This window comes from Canis lupus, chromosome 35 (genome assembly GCF_048164855.1).
Source record: "Canis lupus baileyi chromosome 35, mCanLup2.hap1, whole genome shotgun sequence".
Lineage (NCBI taxonomy): Eukaryota > Metazoa > Chordata > Mammalia > Carnivora > Canidae > Canis > Canis lupus.
Genome location: NC_132872.1, coordinates 15,218,917 through 15,244,666, shown reverse-complemented (window position 1 = coordinate 15,244,666; position 25,750 = coordinate 15,218,917). Strand labels below are relative to the sequence as shown.

Sequence of the window (25,750 nt, the reverse complement as noted above, 5' to 3'; positions counted from 1 at the left end):
ACTTACCAGCCAATGGAGAGTGGGATAAAGGGCGTGGATCCTCCTGAATGCCAGCCCCATTCTTCTGTGATTGTGCACAAATTACCCAACCTCTCCACACCCCTGTTTTCTCCGCTGGGAAACTGTGATGATGTTACCCATGTCAGAATAAGTATACAATAAATAGCAACTTTCCCCTGCTTTTTTCCAGACCCTTCTTCCCTTCCCTTGCATCCTCCCCACAAAAGCTCAGAGCTCTCTGATGTTTCCCTTTGTGTCTTAGTCATTTCTAGCTTATCGTTCTCTCAGTCTATCCTGCACCCCGGTTTACATTCCAACTCTGCACTCACTAGTTCTCAAGATCCTGCCCCTCAGATCTCTGCCACACTTTGATAATCCTTTGTCCTGAATAAATTCCGACATCCGTTACTCTGGGTTAGTGAGTATTCATGACTCAAACCATGTGATAGTACTGCAGACTGATTTTTAGTGGTGATTTCAGAGAATCTTGTATCATAACTACCCCTTTTATTGCGGGTGAGCCTTGACACACTTTGGCCGAAGTAAACTACCATTTCCTTCTGGAATCATTTGTTAGTATGACATGGTGGGCATACATTTGGACTAGAGACATGTGGAGGCACAAGAAAGATGAAGTTTCATAGTTTATCAAGTATTTTATAGTGGAACTTTATCTTATTTTTTTAAGATTTTAAAAAATTTATTCATTTGACAGAGAGAGAGAGAGTGCACAAGCAGAGGGAGAGGCAGGCAGAGGGAGAGGGAAAAGCAGGCTCCCTGCTGAGCAGAGAGCCCAATGTGGGGTTCGATCCCAGGACCCTGGGTTCATGAACCGAACCAAAGGCAGACACTTAACTGACTGAATCATCCAGAACTTTGTCTTCTAACAAAAAAATCTGTTGACCGTATTGATGACCCCCAATTATTCTTAGCTACCTCAGTAGAGTTCTACAAGTTTCCTGATGGTCCTTTCCTTCTTTCTTTGCTGATTGGCTTTTTACTTCAGTCTTCAGTCCTACGGGCCTTCTAATCTGCTCTTCATAAGCAGCCAATGCCACTCCAAACTGCATTCCTTAATTTTAGTCATTCATATAGGATTGTAATGGTACCTGTGTAAGTTTACTAAGGCTGTCATAAGGAAATACCATAGACTGGGTGGTTTGAACAACAGGAATTTATTTTCTTATACTTCTAAAGGCTAGACATTCAAGATGAGGTATGAGCAGGCTTGGGATCTTTTGAAGCCTTTCTCATTGACTTGGAGATGGTCACCTTCTTGTTGCCTCATCATATGGCTGCCCATATGTACACACACATCCCTGGTGTCTCTCTGTGTATTCTAATCTCTTCTTATGAATACACCTGTTATGGGATTAGGGCTTGCCCTAACAACTTAACCTTATAATTTTTAAAGGACCTATCTTCAAATAACATCATATCCTGTGGTACTAGGGGTTAGGGTGTCAACATATGAATTTAGGGGGCCCAATCAGCCAAATACAGTACATCAGTTTTTCTTTTATTTTAGAAAGACAGTTATCCATGGATCTCTCATGTTTCTGAATATTTTGTAAACAGAGGCATTGACTGCCCTTTTATTCTGAACTATCTATTTAAGGATGCTTGTGTAGTGAACAGCCTTGGGAAATAGAGACAGACTCTCCTGGGCTATGATGCTTACTTTCGAGTACAAAAGATTCAAGTTCTCTAAGCTCAGAGCTCTTCAGTTATGATTCAAAGAAACTGCATGAGTGGCATGCAGATTTCCAATCTTAGGAGAGAAACATTCAATCCTTTACCATCAAGTATAATGGTAGTTGTAGGCTTTTTGTAGATGCCCTTGATCTTGTGGAGGAATGTTCCATCTATTCCTATTTTCTGAGAGTTTTTAACTTTTTAAGAATCAAAGATGGACTTTGATTTTTGTCAAATGTTTTTCCTATGTCTATTGACATGATTAGTAGATTTTTTTCTTTTTTAGTCTCTTAATATGATGAACTACATTGAGTGATATTCAAATGTTAGAGTAACCTTGCATTTCAGGGATAAACCTCACTTGGTCATGTTGTATTTTCCTTTTTATATATTGTAGTGTTAGGCTAAAAAAATTTTAGAAATCTGCCTCTATGCTAATAAGGGATATTATTTCTCCTATTGTGGCTTTGTCTACTTTTGGTATCATAGCAATTTTGGTTTCATAGAATAAATTGGGAAATATACCCTCTTCTTCAATATTCTGTAAGAGTTTGTATAAAATTAATATCACTTCCCTTAAATCCATAATAGAATTCAAAGTTCTCTGAACCTGGAGTTTTCTTTGTAGTAAGATTTTTCACTGTAGCTTTAGTTGATTTAATAGATACAAGTCTATTCAGGTTATCTACTTCTTCTGAATATACATGGGTAGGTTGTGTATTTTAAGAAACTTATGCATTTCATATGAGTTGTTAGATGTATTAACTTAAAGTTGTTCATTATACTCTTTTATTATTTTTAATATCTGTAGACTATTGATGTCAGTCCATATTACTGATGTTGGTAATTTGTGTCTTGTTGCTTTTTTTCCTGGTCATTCTGATTAAAGGTTGTTTAACTTCACTGATGTTAAAAAACCAGCTTTTGGGCAGCCCTGGTGGCTTAGTGGTTTACGGTACCTTTAGCCCAGGGCATGATCCTGGAGACTTGGGATCCAGTCCCATGTCTGGCTCCCTGCATGGAGCCTGCTTCTCCCTCTGCCCCTCATTCTCTCTCTCTCTCTCTCTCTAATAAATAAATAAAATCTTAAAAAAAAAACCTTTTGGTTTTATTTATTTTGTGCTATAAGTTCCCTCTCAATATTGCTTTAGTTGCATCTCACAAATTTCTATGTTGTTTTCGTTTCCTTTTAGTTAAAAGTACTTTCTGATTTCCCTTTTGGTATCATCTTTGTCTCATGAGTTATTTAGAACCAGGACACTTAATTACCAAATAATTAGGTGGATTTTCCAGAAATCTGTTATTTTCCATACACCAGTTGTTGATTTCTAGTTTAATTCCACTGTGGTCAGGGAACATACATTGTATAAACTAAATCTTTTCAAATGTATTGGGATTTGTCTTACATCTCAAAATATGACCTAGTGTGGTCAATGTTCTGTGTGTACTTTGAAAAAAGTGTGAATCCTTGCTGTTTTTGTGTGTCATGTTCAGTAAATGGCATTAGTTTATGTTGATAGATAGTGCTCTTCAAGTTTTCTATATCCTTATTTATATTCTGTAACTAATTAATCGAAAGGTAATGAATTTTTACTATAATTTTTGATATGTTTATTTTCCTTGCAGTCTCTCAGTTTTGGTTTTATGTATCCATGTATCCTGGACTTCTGTTATTAGGTGTGTAAAAGTTCAAGATCATTATGTCATCTTCACGAAATAACTATATATCATTAGAAAATAACTATATATCATTAGAAAATAATCATTTTTATCTCAGTAGTATTCTTTACCCTAAAAAACACTTTGATATTAATAAAAACATTCCATTGCATCTTTTGAATCTGGTATATATTCATGCTACCATTCTGGTAGCATGGTATATATCTTTTTTATTTTTCCACTTTTAACCTATTTATGTCTTCATATATAAAGTAGGTGTCTCATAAACAGTATATAGCTGGTTCCTGCCTTTTATCTAATCAGTAACATAATGTAATTGTTGATATGTTTGGGTTTAAATCTACCATCTTCTTTTTTGTCTTCTTGTTCTATCTTTTATTTGCCTCCCTTTTTTTCTGCCTTGGGTTTTTGATTAAGTGACCATGTCTTATAATTTCATTTTATTTCCTTTGTTGTTTTATTAGCTATAGATCTTTTTATGTTATCTTAGTGGATACTTTGGGGTTTATGATGTCCACCTTTTATCTATCACATTCTACTTTTGAGTGATGTTATGCCACTCTCCATAAATTACAGAACCACAGTAGTACTTCTGTTTCTCCTCTCATGGCCTCTGTGGTGTATCATTTGTTTTATATATGTTATAAACTCCACAATACACTGTTATTACTCTTATTTTAAGTAGTAATTTTTGAAAAGTGTGATATAATTAGAAAAACATATTTGATAGTTACTCACATAGTAACTAATTTTTTGTTCTATCCAGATTTCCCTGGAATCATTTTCTTATGCTTGAAGAATTTCCTTTAATATCTCTGTTAGTTTAAGTCTGCTGAATTTTTTCAACTTTTGTGCATCTGAAAAAAATCTTTCTTTCACCTTTGCTTTTGAAATATACTTTTTAGTGAGTACAGAATTCTAGAAGACAGTCCTTCCTCTGCCCCCACACACACCCACAGTCCTTTTTCCTTACTTTAAAGATGCTCTTCCACTGTCTTCTGGCTTGCATTGTTTTCAAGGAGAAACCTGGCATCCTGATCTTTCTCCTTCTGCATATCACATGTGCTCTGGCTGCTTTTAAGATTTTTCTCTGTATAACTAGTTTTAGGAAATTTTGAAGAACTTTGGCCATGATAGTTTCAATCTTTTTTTTTTTTTTTCTGTACCCTGCCCCTCCTCTTCTTCCATGATTCCAAATACATGTATATTAAGCAGCTTGAAGTTATTGCATAGTTCAATGATTCTGTTTTCTTCTTTTTTCAGTCTTTTTCCCCTTCTCTTTTTATTTGGGATAATTTCTTTTGCTATGTCTTCAAGTTCGCTAATCTTTTTTCCCCTGCAACATCTAATTTGTCACTAACTTTATTCAATGAGATCATCATCTCAAACATGTTTTTCATCTCTCTAATTTCAATTTTGATCTTTTTTATATCTTCCACATTTTTGATTAACATACTTATGATTTCCTCTAGCTTCTAGAACATATGAAATGCAGTTTGGAAACTATTTTTATATCCTTGTCTGCTAATTCTATCATTTTTATTGCTTCTATGTCAGTTTTGATTGATTGCTTTTTCTTCCTCATGCCCCTAATAGTTTCCTCACACAAATGCACTGATCAGAAGCATGTGCAGCTCTCTACTCTCTAGTACTTTGCCTTATTAACTTCTGTCGTGGCCTTCTTCAACTTCTAGTTTTATCTCCTCACTTGATGGAGTCTGCTGAGATCCACATGTGTTTCTCTCCCTGCCCTATGACCCCCAAAGTCTCTCCAGGCAGTAAAGTGCAGTTATAGCTCAACTCTTAGTGACTACTCTCCTTCACTGCATATTGTCTAATGTCTTGAAGACCATTTCAAAAATATTTTATCTGGGTTTTTGGTTGTTACAAGCAAAAGAATAAATCCAGTCCCTGTTATTCCACTTGGGCAATTAGTTATTTACAAACCCCTCCCAACAGATTATACTCTCCTAGTTCATTTTAACGAGCAAACAATAACAATAGCTTTTTCTCCCTCAGTGCATTATAATATCTGTGGCTTATTTGTTGCTGTATTTCTTCAGTATTCAGCAGAGGACCTATCCAGAATAGATATCTAATAAGCATTTGAGTGAATAAATTTGCCCACTGTAGAAATGGAGAAATGATAACTTTAATAAGAAAAAAAGAATTAGGGATCCCTGGGTGGCGCAGCGGTTTAGCGCCTGCCTTTGGCCCAGGGCGCGATCCTGGAGACCCAGGATCGAATCCCATATCGGGCTCCTGGTGCATGGAGCCTGCTTCTCCCTCTGCCTCTGTCTCTGCCTCTCTCTCTGTGTGTGACTATCATAAATAAATAAAAAAAATTAAAAAAGAAAGAAAAAAAGAATTATTTTAAATAAGACAATCTACCATGAGTTAGAAAATAAGCTGGTGATGGGGGAAGGATGAGGTAAGCAAAAGGGGACTTAGAAATTGGGTAGGTCAAACAGTCCAAAAAAGTATGAAGAGGACACAGTTGGGGCAGAGGAGAGATAGGATGAGGTGGTGAGGATGAAACAGGAGAACATGCTCAAGGGCTTGTCAAAAACAGCCCCACCCCAAAACAGGTACAGGAAAATATAAAGGTATGATGGAAAATTTGAGGCAATAAAGGCAGAAGAAGGAAAGAGACATATAACATGAATGATAGGTTAAGAAGAAAAACGAAGATTTTATGTGCAGCCATCTCTCTAAAACAGAGATGTACTAGTTATGTATGATTTAACAGGCTTACCAGAATTACTGCCACTTTATTCTCCAACATCCCACTTATAAAACAAGAGTAACAATAATTACATCCTTATTCCTAGGGATTTAGTCAGTGTAAATATTTTCTACAGCCTGTGGAAAAAGGCCAGGAAGTGATTCATATTTCACAACTCAATTTCTGACTGATTCTCTAAAATTCAACTGTTTCCTCCTTTTTTCTTTGAAAAATGTAGTTTAATTGAACAAAATTTAGCCTTGGCCTTTTATCCAAACATTTTAGAATAAAAGCTGTGTTGAAATTTGTTATATGGTTATCTATTGTAAGGCTATGACTCAATGATTGTGCTCACCAAAACACTAAGATGTGAAACAATAAGGAATACAATTGCTAATACATCTCAATGAAAAGCAAATTAAAAATGTCTTAAGAGCTAACAGTGTGGGATCCTGAGAAAGAAATGCCTCAAGAAATGTTCTAGTTATTATTAATTTTGGGTTTGGAATAGGTTAGACACTTGAGGTAGGCAAAAAGCATTTCACAGAAAAAAAAGAATCTGACAATAAGTATGGATGTTTGGGGGATTGCCCTTTGGCAGAAAAGACTAGCTTCCAATTTGATTCGGAACAAATCTGGCTTTCTCTGTGTGGGAAGATGAGTTCATAGCAACAGATAAAAAATAATGTCCTTTGTGAATCACCATGGCCAGTTATGATCTCAACTGTTTGCCCAAATAATACCCTCCTTCAAATGTCTAGGCATATTGCCTGGAAAGGTGAGATGATGCAGAGGAGACCTTGGTCCGGAGCCTTCAAGTCAAGCCAAAATCTCCAAATCTCCTTGGAACATCTTGGGAGTTGAAGCTGGTCTCTGCTCAAGCATAGATACAGGATTCTTTTTCTTTTTCTTTTTATTTATTTTTTTACAGCATTTTTTAATATAATAATAAATTTATTTTTTATTGGTGTTCAATTTGCCAACATACAGAATAACACCCAGTGCTCATCCTGTCAAGTGCCCCCTCAGTGCCCATCACCCATTCACCCCCACCCCTCACCCTCCTCCCCTTCTACCACCCCTAGTTCGTTTCCCAGAGTTAGGAGTCTTTATGTTCTGTCTCCCTTTCTGATATTTCCTACCCATTTCTTCTCCCTTCCCTTCTATTCCCTTTCACTATTATTTATATTTCCTAAATGAATGAGAACATATAATGTTTGTCCTTCTCCGATTGACTCATTTCACTCAGCATAATACCCTCCAGTTCCATACACGTTGAAGCAAATGGTGGGTATTTGTCATTTCTTTTTTTCTTTTTTTTTGTATTTGTCATTTCTAATGGCTGAGTAATATTCCATTGTATACATAAACCACATCTTCTTTATCCATTCATCTTTCGATGTCCCGGCGTTTCATTGCATCTGTGTTTTTGGGGTAAATCCCCAACAATGCAATTGCTGGGTCTTAGGGCAGGTCTATTTTTAACTCTTTGAGGAACCTCCACACAGTTTTCCAGAGTGGCTGCACCAGTTCACCTTCCCACCAACAGTGTAAGAGGGTTCCCTTTTCTCCGCATCCTCTCCAACATTTGTTGTTTCCTGTCTTGTTAATTTGCCCCATTCTCGCTGATGTGAGGTGGTATCTCATTGTGGTTTTGATTTGTATTTCCCTGATGGCAAGTGATGCAGAGCATTTTCTCATATGCATGTTGGCCATGTCTATGTCTTCCTCTGTGAGATTTCTGTTCATGTCTTTTGCCCATTTCATGATTGGATTGTTTGTTTCTTTGGTGTTGAGTTTAATAAGTTCTTTATAGATCTTGGAAACTAGCCCTTTATCTGATACGTCATTTGCAAATATCTTCTCCCATTCTGTAGGTTGTCTTTGAGTTTTGTTGACTGTATCCTTTGCTGTGCAAAAGCTTCTTATCTTGATGAAGTCCCAATAGTTCATTTTTGCTTTTGTTTCTTTTGCCTTGGTGGATGTATCTTGCAAGAAGTTACTGTGGCCAAGTTCAAAAAGGGTGTTGCCTGTGTTCTCCTCTAGGATTTTGATGGAATCTTGTCTCACATTTAGATCTTTTCATCCATTTTGAGTTTATCTTTGTGTATGGTGAAAGAGAGTGGTCTAGTTTCATTCTTCTGCATGTGGATGTCCAATTTTCCCAGCACCATTTATTAAAGAGACTGTCTTTCTTCCAGCGGATAGTCTTTCCTCCTTTATCGAATATTAGTTGACCATAAAGTTCAGGGTCCACTTCTGGATTCTCTATTCTGTTCCATTGATCTATGTGTCTGTTGTGCCAGTACCACACTGTCTTGATGACCACAGCTTTGTAGTATTCTTTTTAAAGAACAACCTGGATCTTAGCAGAACTCAAGAGGCTCATGGTGACCTGGCCGAGGCCCACTCACCACTTCCCCAGGGATCATGTTCTCCAGCAACACTGAACTACTATAGATACTGTATAGGCTAACATGCTCTTTCAGACTTCCAGAACAGCATTCTCTCTCATCTGCATTCTCTGCTCTGAAGTCCCTCCTCATCTCCTTTCCCATTGGTAGGAAGACAAACTTTTGTCTTTGAAGACACCTGAAATGCCACTTCCTTCATAATAACTTTCTTCATTTCAGTCTTAGTTGTTCCCCCCTTACCCTTTTTCTTGGATACCTCTTTAGGCAGGGCTCAGTTAAGACTCTTGAGGCCCAATCACTAAAACAATTAGGCAGCCTCACCTACATTTAGTACAATTAAGATATGACTAAATCCTAAAATAGATACAAGGAAATTTTTTTAAGTTCTGAGTTTTTCCAGAAGACTTCAATTCTTTTAAAATAATATATCCCATTTCCCCATGAAGACCATGTCTTGCCTTGTCTTTGTGTTTTATCTGTTTGAGTGACTAGCACATAGTGTTCAACACGGCTTCTTGAGTAGAAGAATGAATTCTTGAACATTTTTTTGAATTCTTGAACATTTTTATTTGTAATTTAATAGCCATTCATTTTTTGAAAACAACAACTGTTTTCCAAATCTCCTGTGTTTTTTTTCCCTTTGTGTGATACTGCTTTGTAAAGGAAAAATTTAATAGTGTAAACCTTAAAATGAAAGGACAAAACAACCAAAAATAAAGAGTGGGTAAAAATATAACTTTAACTTCTGGGATTGAAAATCTTCTTGTATTCTATGTATTAAAAATAATTCCTGAGTGAAATTCTTGCAGAGGGCATGGGTGCTTAATGTCAGAATACTCTCATCCATCATCTTACCATGCCCGAATATGATCATCATCGTTTTGATCATTATTGCAGCATACTGAAGTGGAATGTTCTAGAACAAGGAATCATGTTAGGGAGTAAACAATTTGATGGCAGATTGAATAGGAACTGAGCACCTTCGGGATGAGTTGAGGACAATGGAAGGCTTAGAATGGGGAGGAAGGGGAGGAAGATAACGGAGGTGGGTCTTAGAACACAAAGTATCCCTCTTAATGGTGGTGAAGGACATCACAGATTTCTAAAAAAGGAGTCTAGAGTGGTTGGATTCCACTCCTACCTTCAGACTCTATGCTTAAGGTCCTACTACTTCTCTCTGAATATGGAACATTGTAATAATAAAAGACTAATATCTATTGGAGCCTTATTATGCTTGGCAGTGTTGCAGGCATTTTACATGTACTAGCTTCTTTAATTTTCATTAAAAATCCTATGGTATAGAAATTATTACAATTTCCATTCTTACAAATGAGAAAGCAAGTATAATGAATGTAACTCTAGGCAACTTGGCTCTAGAGCCCTCACTTATTTAGCCTCTCCACTATTATCCCTGGGTCTTTTAATTGGCAGTGAGAAGGGTCTTTGAGACCACATAACCAGGCTTCCTCATTGCATATGCAAGGTCTAGAAAGGCTTAAGCAATTTATGTCATGTCACTCAGTGAGGGGTGGAGTTGGATTTGAACATAAGCAGTCTGTGTGGTAGCCCTTGCCCACAGCTTTGCAGGACCTGAGATTGCATACTTGATCATTAGTGCTGGGTGCACAAATACAAGAAGATGGGCCAAGGATAAGGATCTTTAGTTATAAAAGGATCAACCAAATCCCAAGGCCAGAGTGGAATCTCACCTCCAGTCAAACTTTCTTTCCACTACACAATGGTGTCCCTTCTGTATGACCCAGTCAGATTCCATCTCAAACCCAGCACTGGTATCTTTTTACTCCAAGATCTTTGTGTACCCCTACTGAAGAGGGATGCCATGAAAGGATGTTCCCCCAAAGACATGCAGCTAGATAGTGGGAGAACTGGGATTTGGAACCAGGAGTACCTGACTCCAGGCCCATGATCCTCATGGCAGATAATCAGAGCAAAGACAGGTCAAGAAAATTATTGCAAACATTTAAAAATCACATTGTTTAATAAACATTTGAATCACATTGAATAGATTATTGACATTCACAGTATAGCATCCCTTGATTTATAGTCAAAGAACTGAAACTTAGTTCTCCAATGGCCAAAAACGAAACAGTGCAGCGGATTATTACACCCAAGACAGAGGGAATTTTGCTATAATGACTGGGCTGCCAGAAGGGGTGAGCATTGTATCACTCAGAAAATCTAGTGTAGTCTAGAATGACAGCTACACATGAAGATGGGCCTTTCCTGCAGAAAGAGGGTCAGACATACCCCTGACCACAGCAACTCGATGCATGAGAACCTGAGACAAACAAAGCTGAGCAGAAACCACTAGTTCATATTTGTCAGTTTTCAACAGGAAGTGAAAAGCTTGTGCTGCTCCTTGGCCACTGCTGTCAAAAGTGGCTGAGGTTGCCTGAGTGGTTCAGAAATATTTCCTAGTTTGCTGCTTCATACAGGCAAAACATACAGGAGTTTTCTATTTCTTTTCTCCTATCTCTGGAAACTATAAGATATATCTTGAAATGCAAAATCTCTTCAATACAAAATTGTAATTAGAATCATTAAAAAGATATGTAAGTTTTGTATCGTGGCAATAGAAATGCACTTCAAACACTTTTACAGGAAGTGAAGAATAGGGCGAGTTAGCTGAAATGGAAGTTTGCATGTCCCATATGTGTAAAAGAAGAAAACTCCATGAGTGTGAGAGGAGAAACATGAAGGACTCTGCACTGAAGAGCACTTGAGCTGTATGATTAACTGCACTGATACAACAGTGAGTGTTTCTTGAGCATTTCTACTGTCCAGGCACTGGACTAGTTTCTGTGACAGGGAAACAGATGACCAAAATGCATTCCCTTCTCTCGAGGAGTCAATGGTCTAACAGAGATGAGACAAATATATTTCACCTTAGGATCAAGTCATTATGTGATTTTTGTTCTCTACTCCGTAGAGGACTTAGTATTACCAAGTACTAATGGAGTACAAGAAAGGAAGAAATAATCCCAAATGGGCGTAAATTAACATTTGATCTAGGTCTAGAAGAAAGCGTAGAACCCTCAGGTTGCATGAGTGGCTCAGTGGTTGAGCGTCTGCCTTCAGCTGGGGTCCTTATCCCAGAGTCCTGGGATCAAGTTCTGCATAGGGCTCCCCGCAGGAAGCCTACTTCTCCCTCTGTCTCTGTCTCTGTCTCTGTCTGTCTCTCTGTGTCTCTCATGAATAAATAAATAAAATGTTAAAAAAAAAAGAATTGTCTCTGTGCATGAGGAATGCAGTTTTTCTTTCTTTGTAATATGTGGTTTTCGGATATACTGGCCTCAAATTAAGTTGGGGATTAGTCCTTCTTCTTTGATTTCTGGGAGAGTATGTGTGAAAGTGATATTGTTTTTCCCTTAAACATTTGGTAAAATTCATCAATTAGTTATCTGAGCCCAGAGTTCAGTTTTTTTTGATAATAGTGTTTTTTTTAACTGCAAATTCAATTGCTTTGATATACACAAGGATACTTAAGTTATCTATTTCTTCCTAAATGAGCTCTGGCAGCTTGTGTCTTTCAAGTAACTTGTCCATTTCATCTAAGCTTTTACATTTATTGACATAACATTCTCCCTCCTAAATGTTCACACACTTAATGACAGAGCTTCAAAACTCAAATTGAGGGGGATCCCTGTGTGGCTCAGCACTTTGGCACCTGTCTTCGGCCCAGGGCATGATCCTGGAGTCCCGGAATCGAATCCCACATCGGGCTCCCTGCATGGAGCCTGCTTCTCCCTCTACCTGTGTCTCTACCTCTCTCTCCCTCTCTCTGTGTATGTCACGAATAAATAAAATATTTAAAAAAAAAACTCAAATTGAGGGGCACCTGGGTGTGTCCGTGGTTGAGCATCTGCCTTTGACTCAGGTGGTGACCCCACGGTCCTGGGATCGAGTTTCGCATCAGGCTCCCCATGGGGAGCCTGCTTCTCCCTCTGCCTATGTCTCTGCCTCTCTTTCTGTATCTCTCATGAATAAATAAATAAGATCTTTTTAAAAAACCCAAATTGATAAAATTGCAGGAAAAAATAGAAAAATCCACAAGAGTATTCACTACTCTTTTTTCAGTAACTGGTAAAACAAGTGAAATATCAAGTAGGTCTGTTTGGCTGATAGTGTTCAAGTCTTCTACAGCCTTACTTAATCAATTTTTCAAATATCCTTTTGTTATCAACTTCTAATTTAATTTCATTGTGATAATAAGTATACTCTGTATGATTTGAGTAATTTTTTTAATTTATTGAGCCTTTTTAATGGTTCAGAATGTAGTCTGTCTTGGGAAAAGCTTCATGAGCTCTTAAAAAATTATATTTTGCTGTTATTGGGTTCTTTAAATGTCAACTAGGTCCAGTTGATTGATAGGATTGATATTTCCTTTGTGAATTGGCCCTGGAAAAATTTTTTGAACTGAAAGTATTTTGTCACTATTAATATAGCCATTCTAGCCTTCTTTGATTAGTATTTATGTGGCATATCTTTTTCTATGGTTATACATTTAACCTATTAATGTCTTCATGTTTAAGGTTGATATTTTTGTATGTGAGATATATATTAGAGATGGGTCTTGCCTTTTGATCCAATATCATTATTTTTGCCTTTTCCCACAGTAGCTATTTGATCTACATTTAATGTGATTATTGATGTGGTTAGGATTCAATCTACCATTTTGCTGCTTATTTTCTATTTGTACCATTGGTCTTTTATTTCCTCCATTGTCCGTTTCTGCCTTTTTTGAAATTGAACATTTGCTTTATGGTTCCATTTTATCTCTTTTGTGGAATTATCATCTATAACTTTTGGTTGTGTTATTGTAGTGGTTGCTTTCGAGTTCATACTACTTAACTACAATAGGAAGTGTGCCTTCAAGTGATATGATCCCACTCCATGTATTGTACAAGAAGCTTAAAACAATAACCTTCTATTTTCTATTCCTAGCCTTTATATTTTTGTTGTTGCACAATTCTATGTCTATCATAGAGTTCACAGTATGTGGTTTTAAGTTTCGTTTTAAACAATAATCTTTTAGAAAGATTTAAAACTAAATAAAATTCACTTAAATTAACACACTTATTTATCATTTCTAATGCTGTTCATTCCTTTGTGTATATTTAGGTTTTCATCTGGTAATGTTCTTGCCTGTAGAACTTATTTTAACATTTCTTTGTTGAAAGAGTTTTGCCGAACTCTTCCAACTTTAGTATCTCCAAAAAGAGACTTATTTTACCTTTGTTTCTGAAGGGTATACTCACTGGTTATAGATTTCTAAGTTGTATTTTTCTTTCCTTTTAGTACTTCAAAATTGTTGCTCCATTTTTTCTAGCTTGCGTCATTGCTAATAAGGAGTCTGCTGTCACTCGTATCCTCATTCTTTTATATTTAGTATATCTTCAAATTCACCAAATTTTTTTATCCATGCTTTATTTGCTGTCAATCCTACCAACAGTATTTTTCATCTTAGACATTATATTTTCATTCCTAGATTTTCAATTTAGATCTGTTTTGCATCTTTTATGTCTCCACTTAACATGCTCAATTTTTATTTTCTTGAACATATGGAATATAATGTTGATAACTATTTTAATTCCCTTGTTTTTTAATTTTATCATCTATGTCCTTTCCTGACCTGTTTCTATTAATTAATTTTCCCCCCGGTGTACTGGTTGTATTTTTCTGCCTCTTTGTGAGCCTGGTAATTTTTGATTATTCTTTTTTTTTTTTTTTTTTTTTTTGATGGGATACCAGACACAGTGAATTTGGGATGCTGGATATTTTAGTGGCCCTAAAAATAGCCTCAAACTATTTCTGAAGTTTCACTAAGTTTGTTGGAGGCAGGTTGATTTTTTTAAGGCTTCCTTTTAAGCTTTGCTGATAGGACCTGGGAAACAGTATAGGGCTAACTTTGCCCCACCACTGAGGTAATACCTTCTCCCCAGTTCCCCATGAGTTATGAGCTACATCAGCTGATATAAATGTGAATTATTCAAGGCCTTATGTGAGCTCCAGGAATTGATTACTTTCAGCCTTGTAGTTGATTTTTCCCCATCTTTGGGTAGTTTCCTCATACATATTTGCTGATCAGTACTCCAGATATTTTGCATATCTTCAGAGCTTTTTTCTATGCAGATCTCTCTTCTGTGGTATCTTGCTCTGTTAGCAATAGCCACATTGACTTTCCCAGATTCAGCCTCCATCTCCTTCACTCAGTGATTTTGCCAAGATCTTCTTGGCTTTACCCTCCTTGTAATTCAGTCCAGAAACTCCCCCTCAGGATGTAAAGCTAGGGAACTTACATGGTTTGTCTGATTCTCTTCCCCTTTCTCAGTCATCACTGCTCTGTCACATCTGATGTCTAATGTCTGGCAACTGATACTTCATGTATTATGCCTAAATTTTTAACTCTTTTGGGTAAGGGGATAAGTCCAGCCTTCATTACTCCACCTTGCCTAGAAACGGAGGTCTCACTGTTCTTTCTACTCCTAGGTGTCACTTCCAAGATTTTTTTTTTTTTTTTTTTTACTTCCAAGATTTTTTAATTGAAGTATAATTGTATATCCTTGTATTAGTTTTAGGTATATAACATAATGATTCAATATTTATATATATATAATAAAATGTTCACGACAGGAAATCTACTTAACATCTGTCATCATACAAAGTTATAATTTTTTTCTTGTGATAAGCACTTTTAAAATTTATTCTCTCAGCAGCTTTCAAATATGGAATCTGATATTATTAGCTACAATAACCATATTGTATGTTATATCCCTATGACTTAGTCCAAGACATTTTAGTATGTATCTGATTGTGACATGATTCTGAGACTCATATCAGTTTTACAACTTTAACAACATTAGTTACCTAATATTCCTAGCCTGAATAGCTTTCTTTCCTTAAAAATGCTATCAGATCAGTAATACTAAACTTTCCTTAAAAATTCTATCAGATTAGTGATACTAAACTTTTTATCTTCCTCAGCAGATCAGAGTAAAATTAGAGATTCTTTCTGGGAATGATTCTCCATGGTAGGGTATTCATTCCCTCTAGGCGATGAGATAAAGGGAGTTGTGTACCTTGGAAATGGGTCTTTAGCTGGATGTGCCATTCTTTCAACTGACACTCTCTGGAATAGATGACTCAGTTTTAAGAACATCTATTGAGCAACTTGATTATATGGGGAATTGTGTAGTTCTGTGGGAGGACAAATATTGGCAAAATTGGTTTTGTATCCCTAAATAGTAGAGAATATATAGTGATAATGTCCAAAGTTCTATTACTAAAACCATCTGAAACCATCGTTGGGATAATGTGTAATTTGTGTTAGAATGTTAGAACACATTGCATTAATAAAATTTCTTTCTCAGATCCCAGATTTTAAAAAGCACAGAAATGCAGGGGGTACATGATGTGGCACTTTGCATTATTGCCAACTAAAATTTGGAAGAGTTCTGTAGGTCTCTGGGATCTGATAGATAATTTAATTTATGGAAAATGGTTATAGGTCTTTTTGAATTTTCATATTTTAGAAATTTATTTTCAAAATTATTCTAAATCTCAAACTATTTGAAATATATAAAAAAATATCCATACACCTCTTTTGGGGAAATTCACCATCAATGCCATTTACCCATAAGTCATTGACTAAAATGTGGGAATTAATTTATCTGTATTATGTGTCGGAGACAGTTAAACACTGATGCCGTTTTCCCCAATGAACTAGAATAGTTCAATAATTTTCCCACTTAGTAGTCTTTTTATTTTTTACCTACATAGTCTAATACAATTAATGCATTTATGGATTAGCCGTCTTAGACTGTGAAGCAGTTGTTCCAGAAACCCCACTAATCACTAATTACTGTAGATCCTTTTTGGAAAATCATTTTCAGTGTGCATACCCAGGGGCTTCTAATCTGGTTAAAGGATTTCCAAGTGGGATATGCAGCATTTCAGCCAATCTGTACAAACGGATGACTATGTAGCTAAGTGGCACTGAAACTTAATCAAAATCATATGTGCATAACCAAGACTTGTGGATTTATACACATTTTCTGGATGTGAATGAAAAGAATTGTTGAAGTGTGAGCTGGCACCAGACCAGCTTTGCAGTCTAACCCAAACCCCCATTGCCATATGCTTACTTTCTCTTGCTTCACAAGTATACAGTTTGTAGTATATCCTGATTTGTGCTTTATGTTTTCCAATATTTCTTTAGAACTAAGACTTGTTAACTGATAGAAAAGAGGAGAGTTTAGCTCCTCAGGAGAACTAAGGCTGATTTTGAGTTGTGACCATGGCTCAAATGCACCCATAATACCTCGTGTGTGTTGTCTTATGGCCAGCTCTGTTGTCTTCAGTGTGCATTTGGATTACTCAAAGACATTGTTAAGTGCAGATTTCTATTCCTGTCTCAAGAGATTTTTATTCCCATAAGTATGAGGTGAGGCCCCCCAACGTGCATTTTTAATAACATTTCAAGTGATTCAAAAAAGGTGGACTATAGAAAGACTGTAATAGGTTTGGTTTTCCAGATTTCCTCACTGCTTTATATTAGTTTTATTTGAAACTCAATTTTTTTAAAAAAAAGCCCAAATACAAAAAAACAGGTGCTAGCACTCATGCTTTGATATTTTAATTAGTTAAAAACCTTCTTTCTCCTTTCCCTCCCATTACACACTTCCTGTCCACTGGTCTATTGAATTTAAAATACCTGGCACTTTATTTTATGACACAAAATGAAAGGAATAGGCCAATAGATGCTCTGGTAAAAAAATAAGAAAGGCTAAAAATTCCTTTTTAATGCTTAATGCTATCGCAAAATGCATTTCCCCCACCTTCCTGGGTTCCATGTAATAAGCCCCTGCTAGAGAAAGACTTCTGCCTCCTTACCCTAAGTCCTAAGTTACTCCTTCCCAAGGAGGCAGAGTGAGGTGTCTGGTTAACAGGAGATGTGGGGTTATGTGTCTCAGTTGGAGGAAGATAATATATTAAAATCCATATGTAAAGGCGAGGGGTAGTCTCCCCTCTTCCCTATTCCAAGTGTGAAGCAGGACTTTAGGTAGGTGTGATTAGCCTGTGGATTCACTTTCCCCCTCAACGCCAGAACTGGACCAGGAGTGGGGATAGAAGAAGTTCTGATAAGTCCAGTGTGACTTTTCACTAATCTACATCATCCCAATAATTTATGAGCAATAAAGGTGATATTTTTTAAATCCACATATTCGACTCCTGTTTTCATCTCTCAATGTTTTTGAAGTTGGGTGGAAAAAGGGGAGTGTTATTTATTGACCTCTACCTTTCAGCCAGCCCCCCGGTACTTGGTAGATTGAAGCACACTAACATATTTGCATGTTTCCTTTTATATGACTTTCTACAAGTCAGTTCCTATCCATTTACATGGTCATGTATACTTGTTTTCCTACAAAATTTTCCACTAATGAAGAAAAGTATAAATTAATGGAAGTCTGAATGGAAAAGAACAATTTACCACTCTAAACCATGCCAGAAAAAAAGGCTCTAAAATACTGGGTAAATGTGAATAATTCTGTGCTAGCACTAAGCAGTTTAAACCAAGGCACCAAAAACACAGCAGTGAATTTCTGGCAACGTAAGAGAAAGAGAAACTTATATACAGAGTGTCCTCAATTTATATTTGTGTTAAGCTTATAAAGCCAACATCCCCCTGACCAGACTGGAGCTTATATTTTTAAACAAGCACAGCAGTTTCCCCCCAAACCCCAATCTTTATTCACTTCTCTTGAAACTGTTTAAAGGAGTCTCATATATATGATCTATGGCACCTCTTCCTAACCTCTCTTTTATCCTCCCTTCTCTAGCATTCCTATTTTGCAGAAGCCTTCCTCTCCCCTAGCCCAGAATTTTCTCTTTGATAGCATCTTAGCCTACGTACTCCTCTCTTATCACTGTGTCCTTCCAAAAAATTATGCCGCTGGCCCATCATATCTCCCTGTCAGGCAAAGCCCCACGGAGGTGGCTCACCTTTTTTTTTTTTTTTTTTTGGATTGCTTATGGATTTTGGCTTTCATCCACCTGGGTACAGAAGAGGGAGTTATAGGCTAAGTAGGCATGCCAGATAATGTGTGGGAAGAGATGGCATGAATGGGCAGGGGTGGTGGGGAGGTTGAGGGAAAATTAGGAGCCTCTATACCTCAGTAATGTTATTGTTTCATTACCTTTGTACTGTGGGAAACTACCAGAACTGTCTGGATGCATATTAGCATGGCAGCCCATCTTCACAGAAAAGCATTTATGAGTTGACATTTTAATGCTCTGTGTTCACTTTTATGAAGTACACAATATTTGTCCAGGCTCCTGAATGGCTCTCTGTTCCTTCAGTTTGAGACCTTGGGAGATAAGGGAGTGGGGAACAGAGTCATCCACTGGATCTGCTGAATCTAGCTCTAACAATGCTGGGACCTGGGGCACAAAATAGATTTGGATCAACATTTTTCAGATTGTCCACAGATCCTTTTGAAGAATTGGATTCTTCCCCCATCACATAAACACACTCTGCGTAAATGGAATGTGCACTTAGCAAGTTTACTTATGTTTCTGTCCTTACATGTTCTGACTCACCTGCACTTTGAAAAGAAAATCAAGAAAAATGTTATCTTTGAAAATTTTCCTTTCAGGAGACCTCCTCTCCCCCTTCCCCCCGCCCCCAATAGCAAGTTTAGGACCAGAAGAGATTACCCCCGGGGTTTTAAGAACATCAATCAGTTTCACAGTTGGAGGCAAAACACTTCCTTGGGGAGCATTTCTTAACATAAAGCAGAATGCTTTGTTAGCCTCTGGCTGTGTTGAAAACCAGAATTCACTTTTCTATTCCTGTTCAGTTGTATTTTTCTTCATTTCCTTTTTCCCTCTTTTTCCTCTCTGGCTATTGAGCTGGGAGGCTCTGTGATGGCAAGGAGAAAAGTCACTGCCAGCCTTACCCAAAGACACTGGAGCACCAGTCAGAGCTGAAGTCCTGCCTATCCTTGTTCTCCTGACTAAAGCATGCTAAATCTTTTCTGAAACCCATAAGGAGGAAGTAATCGTATAAAGAAAAGCTGCTTTTAATTTCTGAGAAATTTATCTGTCTCTGTGTACTGATGTACCTACCTATTTATTGGAGGCACAAACCTGTTCAGGCACACAGGCACTGGAAATAGCATGGGTAAGGGTAAAACATAAAACACACAGTAGATGTCCATGGGCAAGCCCAGGCCATTTAACTTAACTGCTCAAATAATGAGATGATTTCTTAAACTTAGGTGAATGTTGTGATGATTATCATTCAGCCGTGATATTTGTGCAGGCTGATAAGGACATTTTTTACATCCTTAATGTAACCAGGAGGTCAAAATAGAAGGTTATCCCTTGCCTGGATTTTTCTGTTTTAAAAAAAAAAAAATCACAAGAGGGTTTGAGTAACCCTTATCTGTGTCTGCCTTACAGATAAAGATAGTATTTGTCTTAGAATTTGAGAAGTGGGGCTGTACATGCTCCTTAAGACTTTAAAAGAGTTCTAGTGATCAGCTATCACTGGTGCCTTTGGAGGGCAGTGCCAAGAAGGCCCTCTCTAACAGCTTTGGTGCCCCAGCAGTGGGAGCTTCCTATCCTCAGTTGTGTCTATCTAAAAACACCCTGTGGCCAGGTGACTAGATACAGGAGTCACGTCACTTCCTAGTATTAGTCCTTCCATGTGGGTTTTAGTTGGATTTTAACAAGAGCTGTTATTTACAACCCATGTGCCTTCTGTGGCAAATAGATTCCACCTGAGGATGCTCCTTTATTTTGCCAAACAAGGTAGCTGTAAGAATGCAATTTGAGGAAGCCAAGGTGTATGAATTTCTCATATTGGGTGGAAATGCTCTATTGGCAGTAGTAGTGGTGGTGCGTGGGGGCCCCTAGGAGTGAAGGCCACTGGAGCGATGCAGAATGGGCAGTGCTGGGGGGAGTTGGAGGAGACAGGGAGAGAGCAGCCAGAGGGGGGAAAAACCAGGAAAGGAAACCTTCCCTTCAACTTCCTGCAACGGCTCCAGTGAAGTCTACTTTTGACTTTGGGTTCACAGGATTGGATTTGTAGGTTTGGGGAAGAAGGGGCTTGGGAGTCTGGTTGCAGCAAAGGCTGAGAGCAGCCTTGGGGCAGAAGAGTAAAACAGGCTGCCTTAGGAAGCCCAGATGTAATCTGTGTATACCAGTACCAAGATATTTGTCCATCTGTCTATCTAGAATACACAAAAATATAAAAACAACTAGACTGGCTTTTTGTGTGTGTGTGCTATTTACATGGTATTTAAAAAATAAAAAACCTTAGAGCAGTGAATATTAACCCAATCAGCCATGATGTATTTGCACTGAAAGAACCAGTTCAATTTCTGATTTGATTCATGGAGTGGATATTAGCATTATACAATCTATATCGCTCAACCAAACACACGCTTTTGTGAAGTTTTTCTTTAGTATTATTATTGCTACCTTCCTCCCTTCATTTCATTGATAGAACTCTGCATCTCCCCCTGCCTAAATGTCTCCCTTCCTTCATCAACTTAACACTGTCACCAGTATAGTTTCCCCAAGCAACGACAAAGATTCCGTTAGAGCCACAGGCACTTCACAGGCTTAAATCTCAGAAGTCTGTGTGTAAATCAATTGTTTCATAGTGTGGTTGCATTCTTCCCTTTGAAACTATATTATAAATTGTGTAGCAGACTTCATAAATCTGTGACCTAAAAACCCTTTAAAATGTGTTCTCTTCATGTGGTGAGATGGATCTTTTTTCTTCTCCTGAGCCTGGCATATATTTAACTAGGTTAACTGAAATAGGCCTTTAGTAATGGAACTCAAGCCAGGGAAGGAGACACTCTTTAATAAAAGAACGTGGGTTAGTACACAGAAAAGGCCCACCTGAGCAGTGGGGCAGGTCTCAGTCCAGGTGTAAGGGCAGGCAGGATGCCAAGGAGGGCAGGAAAGCAAACGGGTTAGCCAAATAATGTGCCATGAGGTTGGAGGAGAAGAGAGAAGACCAAAGAAGGAGTGGTTTCCCTGGTAACTGGATGTGGTGGTCACATGGGATTGCCTCAACTGGAGAAGTTCTACCCTGCGCCCGTTAACTCAGGGACAGACATGGAAGGGCAAGCAGAAAAGAGAGAAAAGCAGGGCTAGTCAAGAAAGGAAGGAAGTTTTAGCAGTAGCTGTGATTATGTGACTTAAAATTTGTTTCTGGGAACCTTTCTGTGTAGTAGTACACTCTGTAAAACCCCTGAACTAGTCCTAGCACGAAATTCACAGAAAATACTTTATTCTGCAATATATCTGACATCAGCTTTGACTGTGAAAGCCCAAGACTTGTCAGTTATAAAGGCAGAAATTGCATGTACCTATGAGAGTATTTACCTTTTGCCAACTCCAAGGAAACAAAAATGAGTAACTCAGTTATGAATTAATCTTATAAATAGAGCTTAGAATATATCACCGGATGCATTCTTTGACATTTCTGATATCAGTACCATTTATCCAATTACTTTAGGGCTCCAAGATGTGAATAATGGTAGACACAATTCGAGGTAAACCAATCTACAATTTCTTTTTTTTTTTAATATTTTATTTATTCATTTAGAGAGGTGGGGAGAAGCAGAAAGAAAGTCCCAAGCAGACCCCACACTGAGTGCAGAGCTGCACGCCAGGCTTTATCTCACCACCTGATATCATGACCCAAGAGGAAATCCAGGATTGGCTGCTTAACCATCCAAGCCACCCAGGTGCCCCCAGTCTGCAATTTCTATCAAAAGGAGAGAAGGCTGACAAAAATGTATTTAGTCCCGAGGCTTCTCGGGAGCGAGTTTTCCAAATGTCTTGGGTCCACAAGCACCTTTTGTGAAGTGAAGGGAGATAAGGAGGGAAACACAGCACAAGAAGACTATTGCCCTGAACTTTCATTTTAGGCCATTTTTTCAGTGGTTTAGAAATATGCAGAATTAGTGTTACTCAGCTTGGTTGGCAGTTTATGCTAACAGAACCCCAGTTGTGGGTGTGGTTACCATGGAAGACACTCATACAACACCCTCAGGCTGTGCTCCTGAGCAAGGTGGGAATGACAATATAAACTGGTAAGAATGGCTGGGAAATCAAATTGGCATAGGCCCCTCTGTAAGGAGCAATAATCACCTCATTTACAAAGGAGAGCATCTCTTCATGCCCCTGGCCACCATTTTCTTCAATATCTCCATAGAGGGATTCAGTCCTCCATCCCACCTAACCAGGAAAGTTGTGATATCGCCTAGAAGGGACAATGTGGGATGGTGCTTATCTTTACCAGTGGCCACCGGTCTGTCAGCTTTTTCTCTGAACTCTCCCCTCCTAATCCAAGTTCTAAATTACCACTGGTGTATTAATCATTACATCTTTATGATCCAAATAGGGAGAGACACCCCTGTTCATTATTCCTCAAGGCATGAGATAATCACAAAGCTCCTGAATATAGTGCTTTTAACTGAAGAATTAGGAATAATGGATTGAAATTACAGTAAAGAAATCATTTAAAATCAAGTGTTACTATCAGCATTCTTTAAATCTTTCTTCCAACCCCACCACAGAGATATGTTGCAGATAGACTTCTTTAGGAAGCAGAATGTAAGACAAAGTTTAGTGTGCAAGATAGGAGTGCCCTTGGGATGGAAGGTAGAAGGGAAGGTAAAGAAGCAGCATTAGGCAGAGAGGTTAGGCTGTGATGCATCTCTGTGAAGGCTTCAGATGACTCCACGGAGAACTCTGAACCTGGGATGGCCCTTCAAAGTTACCTCGAGTTGGGGCAATAGGGAGAGACGCCTTTATACTGCTGTGTCATGAGAGCCGAGGTGCTTCAGAAGGATGCCACTGGGTGAGGTAATGCTCTTCAGTCTAGCCTGTTTTCAAAGACAGCTGACAGCTGAGGGCTTTCTGCCAACAATCCTCCTACCAGCTGGAAGAAGTCTTTGATTCCTAAAAGGGTATCCATGGTGGGGCATTCCATTGTCTACCACAGTTGGCTTTGACTAGCTCACTCTCTCCTTGTACATGGCTGCAGCCGTGTGGCCGGATACCACTTTCTCTGTACTGAGCCCTCTTTTTCATCATCCTCTCTTCTCTCTGAGTCCAGGGAAGCTCCCCAAATCCCAAAGTCAGAGTATTGAAGGAAAAGTGACAACTTCCTGTTATTTATTGCTTTATCTTAGACTTTCCACTCTAGGCTGAGTACTGTGTCTTGCCTTTAGGAACCAAAATTTCTATTAATGTAGTTCTCCTTAACAAAAGCTTCTCTTTAGGACCACAGAGAACAACCAAAACTTTGAGATTTCCTTAATGAATCAATAAATTCCATATTAAATTCTTAGGTTATGTGCCCAAGATCAAATTCATTCCTTCTTTCACTTGTCTATACTGAATTTTAAATGAAAATGATAGGCTGGGACTGATGAAGAATTATTCTCTCCACTTCCAGAGCAAATTAAAAACAAGAATAAATTTATTTAATTTCAAAGATTTAATGATAGACAAAATACATATAGTATAGCATCCTTAATACATTTTTCTTTCACCCCCTCATCAATATTAAATGCTACTTAAACAGCTTATATTTTTTTACCTTCTCTGTATCTATGAGATACATTACTGAATATGAGTAAGATTTACACTGCCTCTTCTTAAATAAAAATTAAAATTCACATCTGGGAAACAAACAAAAAGAAGAAAATCAAAGCATAAAACTTTAATCAGATGAAAGCTTTTCTTCTTGAGTATTCAACAATATCTGGGACAGTTAAATTACATTTCATTGACATCAAGTTACATTGCAATCTCCCAACATCACATAATGATAATCCAACTCACTTTCTTAAGCATCACAAACAATACTCCTGTTTAGATGTTCCTACACAATTTTAAATATATGCAAGAATTTATGTTTATATGCTGATTTGATATGCTGGTCAATGAAATCGTTAGAGAAGTATATAGTTTCTGGTTGTCACTACAGATATAGATATGAAAAAAGCACTTAAACTTTTTTTATAAGGTAATTTTTCTTGAACCACGAGTTAAGTCTCTGATATACTCAGGTTATACTAGTTTACTATGGCTTTCTTTGACTTAACAATAACTTGTTAAAACAATGTTAAAAAAAAAAACTAATACTTTAGAACAATTTGATTCTATTTAACAAAAAACTGGTTCCATCTTTAAATATGGAGCCTAATCCTAATTCATAAAGTCCCAGTTGTGTGTATATTTTAATTTATTTTTTTCCCTTCTCAATACAGATAAAAGTAACTAAAATAAATTAGCGTTCAATACTAGTAAAGTGATCGGACTTCACATACATATATACATATTTGTGTTGTGTGTGTGCATGTACATATATACAAAAATAATGTATTCTTTTAAAAAATGGTTATCAGTGACTAACATAATTCTACTTGACAAAGAGATTTCATTCAATCAGTTTATTTTCTATATACAAAGAAATACTCAAAACATTTGTGACCTAGTGGATTATAAATGTAATATCATGATTCAGGGGTAATTTTGGAGACATTACAAATGTTTATTAGTACTACATTTTATGAAGACCTTGAAAAATATAAATATAAAAAAAATATATAAATATGGTAGCCACTTTTGAGGTTGTGTTATGTTCTAGCTACTTTGTATACAGTATCTCATCAAATCCTTATAAAAACTCTACAAGCTATTATTGGTAGTGTTATCTTTTACATATGAGAAATTTGAAGCTCAGGGAGGATAATCGATATACCAAAGTGAAGGAGATGATGAGATTTTAATCCAAAACTCCTTGGCCCCAAAGACCTTAGTATTTTCACTCTTCAACCATGATGAAGCTCAGGAGTCCATCTTCAAAGAACTGTCTAGTCCTGGGCCTTGGAATGGTCAGTTTGGCATTTTTAGCCATTATCACTTACTCTCTTAATTCAGTAAACATTTTTATACCTACCACTAGATGCTAGGAAATGTGACAGGATTCAGTGTGGCCAAGCCAGCTGCTTTTGTGTGTACGGCTTAGGTAGTTGATTTGGGGGGTGATACTTGACTGTGGGGAATTTGTTCACGTCATTCAATCCTACTTGTAAACATATTTCTGGGGTGGTTTTAGAGAGGAGCCTGCTTAGAAACATGAGATTAGTCCTGGTAACACCTTAAAGTGTCAGTAATC

General features: G+C 37.5%; 1 protein-coding gene across 5 annotated transcripts in view; it reads left to right on the top strand.

Annotated features, from left to right (window-relative positions):
* Positions 1-25,750, top strand: part of NECTIN3 (nectin cell adhesion molecule 3) — a 301,843-nt gene that overhangs the window by 266,636 nt on the left and 9,457 nt on the right. The window lies entirely within an intron of this gene.